The sequence below is a fragment of the Citrus clementina genome, unplaced genomic scaffold, assembly GCF_000493195.1.
Source record: "Citrus clementina cultivar Clemenules unplaced genomic scaffold, Citrus_clementina_v1.0 scaffold_5, whole genome shotgun sequence".
Taxonomy (NCBI): Eukaryota; Viridiplantae; Streptophyta; class Magnoliopsida; order Sapindales; family Rutaceae; genus Citrus; species Citrus x clementina.
The window spans coordinates 10,773,551-10,784,547 of record NW_006262201.1 but is presented as its reverse complement, the minus strand read 5'-3'; the positions used below and the strand labels follow the sequence as shown (position 1 = coordinate 10,784,547).

Here is a 10,997-nt window from a genome sequence, read left to right as displayed (position 1 = left end):
ACTAGCTCCTAAATTCCAACAAAGCATTCTCAATTGTGTGGTTCCCTATCCTTCATGAGATAGTGGGGGAGCCAGGGTCTTTGCATTTTAAAAGGAATTTAATGTGGGAGTATAGAACTAACGTTTTCTGTAAAAAATGCCTTCTTTTGAACATGCATATTTCTCTTTTTAGTACAAAGGTCTTTAAGAAACTTGGCATAAGATGGAACTTGTTTAATAGCATCAAGCAAAGGGATATTAACACTTACCTGTTTGAAGATTTCGAGAATCTCACCTGTGGATTTTCCCTTTTTTCCTTTCGCTAACCTTTGAGGAAATGGAGCTTTCGGAACGTATTCTCGTGGGTTGGTTTCTTCTTTCTCCTCCGGTGATGAGTCTTCAACATTCACAGGTACAATTTGATTTTCTTTGGTTACCGGCATCTCCACTTTGTTGTCGACTTCTTTTCCTTTTCGCAAGGTCATAACTGCTTTGACCTCTCCATGCTGCTGTGGTGAACTGGTACTTGTTTCATGTACTCCTTTAGGATTAGGCACTGGTTGACTTGGAAACTTGCCTTTCTCAACAGTCATTGCCAAGGTCTGAACTGAAGAAGCAAGTTGTCCCACCATCTTCTCAAGGCTTGAAACTGATTGGGCTTGTGAGTTGAAGCCCGCTCTCAACTCATTTCGTAGTCCATCAATGGTGCGGTTCTGTTGCTCAATCGTGGAGTGAGTAACATTCCTAAAATTCTGGAATGCATCCTCCCATGGTCTAGGTTGAGAGTGGTTCTGGTTCTGATTGTATGGTCTAAATGGTGGCTGAGAGGCTTGAGGATTTTGTGGAATTGGTGGAGCTGGAGCTATTGGTCCATTCTGTTGGAATCCTTGAGACCATGAAAAATTGGGGTGGTCTCTCCATCCAGGGTTATATGTGTTGGAGTATGGGTTGTAATTTGATGGCTTTCTCATTACACCTATGGCATTGGCTTGATCTGAGTATGAGTCATGGTCATGTGGCTCTGTTGATTTAGCAGTCGATAATGATGCTATTTGTCGAGAGAGACCTTCAATTATCGCTTTGACTTCTTTAATTTCTGAACTTGATTCGCCAATTTGAACCTCATTCACTCCTTTAATTCTTCTAGTAGTCCTGAGCGATCGACTCCGTTGTTGGGAATTATCTGCTTGTCGCTGGAAGAATTCCCAAATCTCTGATGCACTTTTTGACATTAGCTCTCCTCCACTCGTTGCCATTAGCCATTCTTGCACATTCGGCAATAATCCTTCCAAAAAGTATTGGCATTGGTGCCATTTCTCGTACCCATGATGTGGACACTTCAAGAGTAGCCCATTGAATCGCTCCCATGTTTCGAAAAATTGCTCGTCATCTTTCTGGGTAAACTCCTAGATTTCCATGCGAATAGCATTGGTTTTATGCACTGGGAAATATTTATTTAAAAATTTTGTAACCATTTGTTCCCATGATGCAATGCTATTAGCAGGCAATGTATTAAGCCATGAACGAGCTCTATCTTTTAAAGAAAATGGGAATAGTCTAAGTTTAACATCATCATCTGAAAAATTCTCATATTTGAATGTTTGACAAATGGCATGAAAATCATTCAAATGATTATATGGATCCTCATTTTCTAGGCCATAAAATGTAGGGAGACAATTTAACACACTAGGTTTTAATTCAAAACTCCTAGCAGCTACATTTGGGTATCTTATGCATGATGTGCTCAAATTAGCTAAGGGACTAAAATAGTCCTTAAATGGCCTCTCCTGTGGTGCTTGTAAATCCATTTTATTTTTAACGTGTTTGTGTGTGCGAAATGTTTTTTCTAATTCAAGGTCTATAGGTTCAAGATTAGGTAATAATGACCTACGACCATGCATGCAAAATAAATAAAATAAAAATAAAGATGCAAAATAAACAAAACAAAAAATAAAGATGGGAACAAAACAAATAAAAATAAAGAAGAGGGAGAAATTACGATACTAACCTTATTGCGCTATTACAACCTTTCTATAAAAATACACAAAAATAAATACGTGAAAGAAATTAACTAAAAATTAAATTAATAAGATAAACAAAAAAAAAATTACAAAGAAAAATAAATGGAAAATTAAATTACAAAATTTTAAAGAAGAGAAAAAGAAAAGAAATACTAACCTTTAAATGTAGATTCACTTTTTTTTTCTTTTTTTTTTAATAATAAAAAAAATACAAGAAAACAAATAAAAGAAATTATTCACAAAAATTAATTCTATGAATTAAAATTACTTACCTCCCCGGCAACGGCGCCAAAAACTTGTTGTGCAAATTTTAATGTACTCGCAAGCGCACGAATCTATTGTAGTATAGACTAATGGTGACGAGTGGCGATCCCACGAGGAGGTGGATTTTAATTATATATAGAATTAATTTTGTAAATGGGTAGTTGGATTTATGGGGGAAATGATTTGGAATATGCTAATACTTAAATTAAAATGGCGAGAATAAATTCTAAAATTGGAATTGCAATGGAGAGAATAAATTGAAGAGAAAATCTATTAAATTGACGTACTTGGGTATCTGGATCCGTATCAACATGCATCATGGGCTAAATAATCCGTATTAATGCCAATTAAATCATAAGGGGGGAATCCACACCTCATGAACCACGCTCTAATCAATATGGTGCTAAGGGCTTATCGTGCCAAATAATAATAACCTTGTACTAGGGGGCCGGTGAAACCAAGGCGGTACTAGACAAGAATATTATTATTTGTCGACGAGAAGTCAAAACATCCACAAAAACTAGAGGGGAAGAGAAAATAAATTTACCAAATTAAGCCCATGACACATGTTGAGACTTCACCTTCAACCCAAGCTTGAACGGAAATTAGCTACTCATAATTGAACTAGGGGCAAAATGGGAATTTATTAAAATACGAAGAAAATACAAGATGGAGAGGGAATTACAAAAAATGGATCCCAAAAATGGATTCAGAGATCTCCAATTAGGGGGGGGAGGCCCCCTTTTTATAGATACATGGAGTAAATCATGGCCATCGGATTAAAAACAGTTTGGACGCTCAGGATTGCGCCACGTCATCAGTCAACAGTCCACGTTTGACCACGCGGATGAACAGTAACACGGTTTGACCCGACTTTGAACAGTAACGCGGTTTGACCCGGATGAACAGTAACGCGGTTTGGTTGAAAATAATCCTGTGTGATGCATGCACCGTACGCGAGATTTTTCGTCCACTGATATGCTGCCACGTCACCATCAACAGTACATAAGAATTTTAGTCCAACAGGATCGTGACACCTCATCAGTCAATGCCACATCATCGGTCAATGCCACGTCATCATCCGTCTATGTGAACAGTGTCGTGAACAGTAACGTATACAGTACCGTACATGTGAATAGTACCGTACATGTGAATAGTGCCATTTTTCCTTTTATGCTCCTCCTAAGGTTTTCGACCGTCCTGAGTTCAAAAGTGATGTCCGTTTTGCCGTCTGATCTCTCCTTTATTGTGAAATGACTATAATGCCCCTAAAATACATAAAATACTTAATTAAAATAAAACACATGTAATTAAATCACAAGAAGGTTAAATATATAAAAGTAAGGGTTGTTAGTAAGACTTAAAATGTAAAATGACGGTTTTCTCCTTTATAAATATGCATTTTCTAACACTCAACACTCACCTCCCCCGAATTTCAGATACACCGCACCGCACACAAAAACTAGTGAGGTACTACGTCTCCCCCAAAAATACAAATTCATTGTTCTGGATTGATTTGGCTTTTCCTACCCCAAAATCTATCGAAAACAATTGGCCCTGTCTGTGGGGAGGCTCACAAAAAGCCTCCTCCACAGTTACCAAACTAGTTGTTGTGTGTACTCTAATACATGGCACCCGACGTACCTCCTGAAGGTTTAATGGCGGATCCTACAAGGATGAGAGGTGACAGCAGCAGTGAAGGTAGTGATCCTGCAAGAAGGGTAGCCCGCATCAGTAAGGGCAAAGGTATCAAGCAATCGACGGGTGTTCACCAAGATGAGGAACCTATTTCTCATAAGTGTTTCGAGGATCTTGCCCACGCAATACTTAGGGCGGTTGGATCTCAAGCACCCGAAAGTTCACTTTCATCAGTGACGCTAGATGCTCCACCACCTCAAACGGACAACCAAGTTATGGTCAGAAGAGGGGTACTCGAGGCCAGCAAGCCAAAGCATAGGTCGTCGGGTACCTGTTCTAAGTTTCAAACCGTGGGCTCCCGAGACGAGCATTCCACCGCCTCTCGCAATTCCCGCAGCAACCAGGGTACGAGGCGTGCAAAGTGCACCTAAGAGGATCTCCGTGAGAAGTTAAACGCCAAAAGGGCTTCTCAAATGGCGGCGACATCATTGGGTACCCCGAGGGTACCCCTCGAACTTGTGGAAAAAATGGAGAACCTGGAAGCCCAAGTGAAGCTCCTCTCCGAGAAGCAAAACATCACAGCTGCTCCAATGCCAATGACCTACCAATCGTCATTCACTATGGAGATCCGGACGGTAGCTTTCCCCGAGGCATTCGCCATGCCTCAGATACCCCAATACTCGGGTACCACAGATCCCTCGGAGCATGCTGAGCTATACTGCGACCAAATGCTTATCAAGGGTGTAAATGAGAGCGCTATGTGTAGAATGTTTACACACACACTCACGGGCCCTGCCAAGTCATGGTTTCGCTCTTTGAAAGCGGGTAGCATATCTTCCCTACACCAATTGTTATTCGAATTTACTAAAGAGTTTTCCTACGCTTCCACTCAAGATAGGGTAGCCTCTAAACTTGCCTTTATCAAGCAAGGGGATGCCGAGCTTTTAGCAGAGTATGTGAGTTGTTTCCACCAAGATGTACTACGAGCCGGAGCATTTGGAAACCAATACACATTGACTCATTTTGAGAAAAATTTACGTTTGGGCAAGTTATGGCATTCTTTTCAAAAGAAGTGCCCACTTTCATATGGGGAAGCCCATTCCCAGGCGTTGCAGCAGGTGGAGATGGACGATAAATGCCAATTGAAGCTCCAAGAAGATAAGGCCGATGTTACAAAGAACAAGGAGAAGCCCAAGATGGTGGAGGCCCCAATACCGCAAGTACCCCGAGCACAGAGCCCTCCATGGGCTACCCTACGGAGACGAGGGTATAATGCTCAGGGTACCTCAAGAATACCCCAACCTCCAAGATCGCCACCACCGGATCAGCGAGAGCCACCACCGAGGCCTCAGTACGAATCTTACCATCCACTGAATCGATCCCCAGAGCAAATCTTCTACCATATTCGGGATAGTGGCCTCCTCCATCCTCCTAAGCCAATGAAGAAGTACCCCAACATGAAGCGTAGCCTGAAGTATTGTGAGTTCCATGAGGACTTCGGTCACAGTACATCCGAGTGTTTTACCTTGTGTGAGGAAATTGAATCATTGATTCTTAGCGGGTACCTCAAAGAATTTGTTGCTGGCATGAGAGAAGCTCAGAAATCCACGGAGCAGGATAAGGGCAAGCGAGAAGCTGATGGCAGTCCTGAACGAGAGGTACCCCCGGGACATAAGAAAGGCGTGTATGTCCGGATGATCATGGGCGGACCGACTTTAGCGGGCCAATCTAAGAGGGCTATCAAAGGTTATGGTAGATGATTGTCGATAACCACCAATATTGGCAGAGAAGTCAACCTTAATGAATGGGGTACACCGAAGGTACCCCACCATCCCCCGTCTATCCTTTTTACAGAAAAAGATGCGGAGGGTATCTCGTACCCCCATGACGATGCCTTAGTAATTACGTTGAAGGTTGCCACTGGTAAGGTAGCAAGAACTCTTATAGATACCGGCAGCTCCGTTGACATCATTTTCAAAAGCGGCTTGAATCAACTATTGATTGAGTCGCCAAAGATCACCCCTTATGCTACGCCTCTTATTGGGTTCGCCAGAGATATGGTTATACCAAACGGCATCATTACGCTGCCAGTTACACTTGGTAAGGTTTCTCACCGTGTTGTTCATATGATTGATTTTCTTATTGTAGATCACCCGGGTGCCTACAATATTATATTGGGTAGGCTGTTCTTAATAGCAACTAAAGCGGTGGTACCCAAGCACTACCTCGCCATGAAAGTCCCGGCCGCCCAAAAAGTTATCACCATTAAAGGGGACCAGTAATCGGCTCGTGGATGTTACTCCGTGGCCTCCAAAGTCACTTACCAAATAGCTTCCGATCCGCCAATGAAGGGGTACCCCAATGGTAGCCAGCCCACACCTTATCCCTCAAAGCGAGCACTTGCTAGACAGCGGAGAGCGGTACTCAAAAAATCTCCTCAGGTAGCCCACCCACGAAAACAGTTGGAATCCTCACCAATGGGCGTAGAAGCAGTTGCGGGGGATAGCTCAGGGGTACCCCACGGGGACCAGATGGAGCCCGAATATGAATTGAGGCACCTTTGGACCCCCGAATATTGAAAGATGAAAAACGGGGTACCCTAGTTGAAGACCTTATTTCAGTCTCTATTTGTGCCACTGACCTAACAAAGACCGTGAAAGTAAGCTCCAATCTTTCGGAGGAACAAAGAGAGAGGCTCATCAACTTCCTACGCGAGCACCACGACGTATTCGCCTGGTCCCACTCGGATATTCCGGGTATCCCACCTTCACTCTCTTGTCACAAACTCAATGTCAGCCCACATAATAAACCAGTCAAACAGAAGCGTCGCACCTTCAACCAAGAGAGGTATGATGCAATTGAACAAGAGGTAGACCGCCTATTAGCAAAGAGATATATCCAGGAAGCAGTGTACCCCGATTGGGTATCCAACGTTGTTCTAGTCAAGAAATCAAACGAAAAGTGGCGTATGTGTGTGGACTTCACCGATTTGAACAAGTCCTGCCCCAAGGATAGCTTCCCGCTTCCCCGAGTGGACCAGCTGGTTGATGCAACAGTGGGGCATGAGATGCTTAGTTTTATGGACGCCTTCTCCGGTTACAACCAAATCTCAATGTATGAACCCAATCAAGAGAAAATGATGTTCATCACCAACCGTGGGTTATATTATTATAAGCTTATGCCGTTTAGTTTGAAGAATGTCGGGGCTACCTATCAGCGGCTAGTGAACAAAATTTTCAAGGAACAAATCGGGGGCACCATGGAGGTGTACATAAACGACATGATCACCAAATCGGTGCATGCGGGGGAACACCTGGGGCACCTCAGAGATACCTTCACCGTTTTGAGAAGACACCAGATGCGGCTCAACCTTGAAAAATGTGCATTCGGGGTTACCTCGAGAAAGTTTCTCGAGTTCATAGTACAACAACGGGGGATTGAAGCCAACCCCGATAAAATTCGCGCGGTTCTTGATATGAAGTCACCACGCACCATCAAGGAGGTTCAAAGCTTGGCAGGTCAGGTAGCTGCCCTGAGCCGCTTTATCTCCAAGGCTACAGACTGGTGTACACCCTTTTTCAAAGCTTTAAAGACCGATAAGAAGCTCCAATGGACACCCGATTGCGAAGAAGGTTTCTAAGAACTGAAGGGGTACCTCGTGAATGCGCCACTACTTGCCAAACCTGAGCCGGGAGAGGTGCTTCTGTTGTATCTCGCCGTATCCGAGCATGCCACCAGCTCTGTGTTGCTCCGAGAGGATGATAATAGGGTACAATGACCTATTTACTACACTAGTAAGGCTATGGTTAATGCCGAAAAGAGGTACCCCACCTCTGAAAACATCATTTTGGCATTGGTTGTCTCCGCACGGAAGCTTAGACCGTATTTTCAAGCTCACATCATTGCAGTCATCACCAACCTTCCCCTTCGGCATACTAAAATTCAAGAGTATTGAAAAGGATTAAAAGTTTTTATTCACTTCCCTTCTTAAGGAACAAGATCGGGTATTTATACACGAGTAGAGGAACTATATATGGAAGAAACATTTTACAGAAATTACGGGATTAATTCTAAACTTAGTCGTTGACTAGCCGTTGGCTAAGATATAAAGAGAATATGGACTTGAATAATGGCTGGCCATCTTTCTTTGGTGAGTGTGCATGTCACGGGATTGTGTGAGATGATTGTTGCAAGCCTTTGGCAAGAGCAATACAGATTGCCATATTTGTTTCCAACGGTTTGCAACTTGCCTTGTTAATGTGGGATTGAGTTGGTGTGCTGATTTTTTCCATGTTGGTGCGTGACTCATGTGGCTGCATGTGGTTCATGTGTTGTGACTGTTCGAATTCCACATTTGGTGGGCAATGTATCTTAACAGCCCCCCTCAAGGTCGGCCGGGTCATAGAGTGAACGCCGAGCTTGTGTCGAAAGAGAAAGAAAAGATCTTTGCCCAATGGTTTGGTAAGGATATCTGCAGCTTGCTGCAAGGAGGGAACATGCGTGGCTTTAAGGAGGCCTTGAGATACTTTTTCACGAACAAAATGGACGTCAATTTCGATATGCTTGCTGCGCGCATGAAACACGGGGTTGCGAGTCATGTAGATTGCGCTCGTGTTATCGCAAAGAAGGTGAGGAATGTGTGATGGTGAGACTCCAATGTCCTGCAATAAAGAAAGAATCCAAGTTAGTTCAGCGGTAGTGGAAGATAAAGCCCGATATTCTGCTTCAGCAGTGGAGCGTGCAACGGTGCTTTGTTTCTTGCTACACCATGAGATTAAGTTTGCCCCAAGGTAAACACAAAAGCCAGTCGTGCTACGTCTTATTTCAAGGCAACCAGCCCAATCAGAGTCCGAAAAGGCATACAGTTGATTGGAGCTTTGTTGAAGGAATCGAAGTCCAAAGTCGAGAGTGCCTTTAAGATAACGCAAAATTCTTGTAACAGCCTTGAGGTCTTGTTTAGTAGGGCTCTGAAAGTGTTGACAAACTTTATTGACAGCATGAGTGATGTCTGGTCTGGTGAATGTGAGATATTGTAGACTGCCGACAAGGGAACGATAGTGAGTGGCGTGTATGGGTTCTTGATCGTCATCATATGGTTGGGTTTTGACAGCCATCGGGGTTCGATTAGGGGTGCAATCTAGTAAAGCAGCTTTGGTTAATAAGTCACGAGTGTATTTGGCTTGTGACAAAAAAATGCCTCCTGGAAAGCGCCGAATCGCGATCCCTAAAAAATAGCTCAATAAGCCTAAGTCTTTTAATGCAAACCGAGTGCTGAGATGACTGATGATGGATTGAATTCTATCGGGATTATTTCCTGTAATAATTACATCATCTACATACACCAACAACAAAATAAGAATATCGTTAGCATGAAAAATAAAGAGGGAAGGATCGGCTTTGCAGCTTGTAAAACCAAGCTCTAGAAGTGCTAATGATAAACATTCAAACCAGGCACGTGGTGCTTGTTTGAGTCCATATAAGGACTTGTGGAGTAAGCAAACATGGTCAGGAAGATTTTGATCCGTAAAGCCAGGTGGTTGCTCCATGTAGGCAATTTCTTTTAGTTGACCATGAAGGAAGGCATTTCGGACATCCAGCTGTTTGATAAGCCATTTAGAACTAGTTGCAAGTGCTAAGACAAGCCTTATGGTAGTTGGCTTAATAACGGGGCTGAAAGTCTCGTCGAAGTCAATGCCAGGAACTTGTGTGTACCCCTTCGCAACTAAACGGGCTTTTAACCGATCTATTGTACCATCTTCTCTATACTTGGTTTTATAAACCCACTTCGAACCAATAACATTGGCATCATGAGGTCGAGGAACTAAGGTCCATGTCTTATTTTGATGGAGGGCAGCAAGTTCTTCGGCCATTGCTTGTAGCCATAGAGGATGCTTAAGAGCAGATTTTAATGTTTTTGGTTCGGTCACTGTGGCATGATCGGTTTGAAGAGCTAAGGTAGGATTTTGTTTGAGCTTGTTGCGTGTCAGCATAGGATGCGTATTTAGAGATTCTGTTGTTTTGACAGGAGAGATATTTAGTTCAACGAACAACTTTCCTGAGAGATCGTTTAAGGCAGATGGAGCACGGTTGTCACTATCTAAGGTTTGTTCGGGGGTCGTGTGGATATGTGTATTATCGGCAGAAGCAGCAGTCTTGTTATTGGATGAGGGGCTCTTTTGAGGTGAATTTGTAGAGGGACTTTCGGGTAAAGAAGTGGGTGGTTCATGAAGGTCTTCAATTATCACAACTTTGTTTGGAGTGGGAGACAATGGTTCATTCGTATTTGGAGATGTGGCAATGTAGTTTGGATTAGCAACTTTAGTGTGCCCAAGAGAAGTGTTGTTGAAGGACTCTGTCCAAGTTGTTGGGAGCCATTGTGACACATTTGGAGTAGTGGGAACGCTACAAGCATCCTGCACAGGAGAAGAATCTTTTAGATTTTGATAAGGAAAACATAATTCATCAAATGTTACATGACGAGAAATATAAATTCGATTGTTTTGTGGAAAAAGACAGCAGTATCCCTTGTGAGTGGGGCTGTAACCAACAAAAATGCAAGGGAGAGTTTTTTTGTCAAACTTCATTTTATTGTAATCCCTTAGAGAGGGAAAACAACGGCAACCAAAAACTTTAATTTCATTGTAATTGGGAGTTTCCTTAAAAAGTAACTCATGATGTGTGTGCAACTTAATAATTGTTTGTGGCAATTTATTAATGAGATATACAGCTGTTAAAACAGCCTCCACCCAATATTTAATGGTAACGAAGATTCAAATAACATAGTAAGGGCAGTCTCCATTATATGTCTATGTTTCCTTTCGGCAACTCCATTTTGTTGAGGAGTATAAGGGCATGAAGTTTGTTTGATGATTCCAGACTGTTAAAGATGTTGTTGGAAAATGATGGAGCTAAATTCTCCTCTGCCATCACTTTGAAAAATTTTGATCTTTCGTTCCATCTGATTTTCCACCTGTTTTTGGAATTTAAGAAAACACTCAAAAAAATCAGATTTTGATTTTAAGGGAAATAACCAACAATAACGTGTACAATCATCCACAAACAATACATAGTAACGAAAACCTTGATTAGAAGCAA

General features: G+C 42.6%; 1 non-coding gene across 1 annotated transcript; it reads left to right on the top strand.

The window, feature by feature from the left end:
- Nucleotides 1-1,299: 1,299 nt before the first annotated feature.
- LOC112098650 lies at nt 1,300-1,403 on the top strand. Its single transcript, XR_002905760.1, has one exon. It is a non-coding gene; the product is annotated as a small nucleolar RNA R71 (small nucleolar RNA).
- The last annotated feature ends 9,594 nt before the right edge of the window (nt 1,404-10,997 follow it).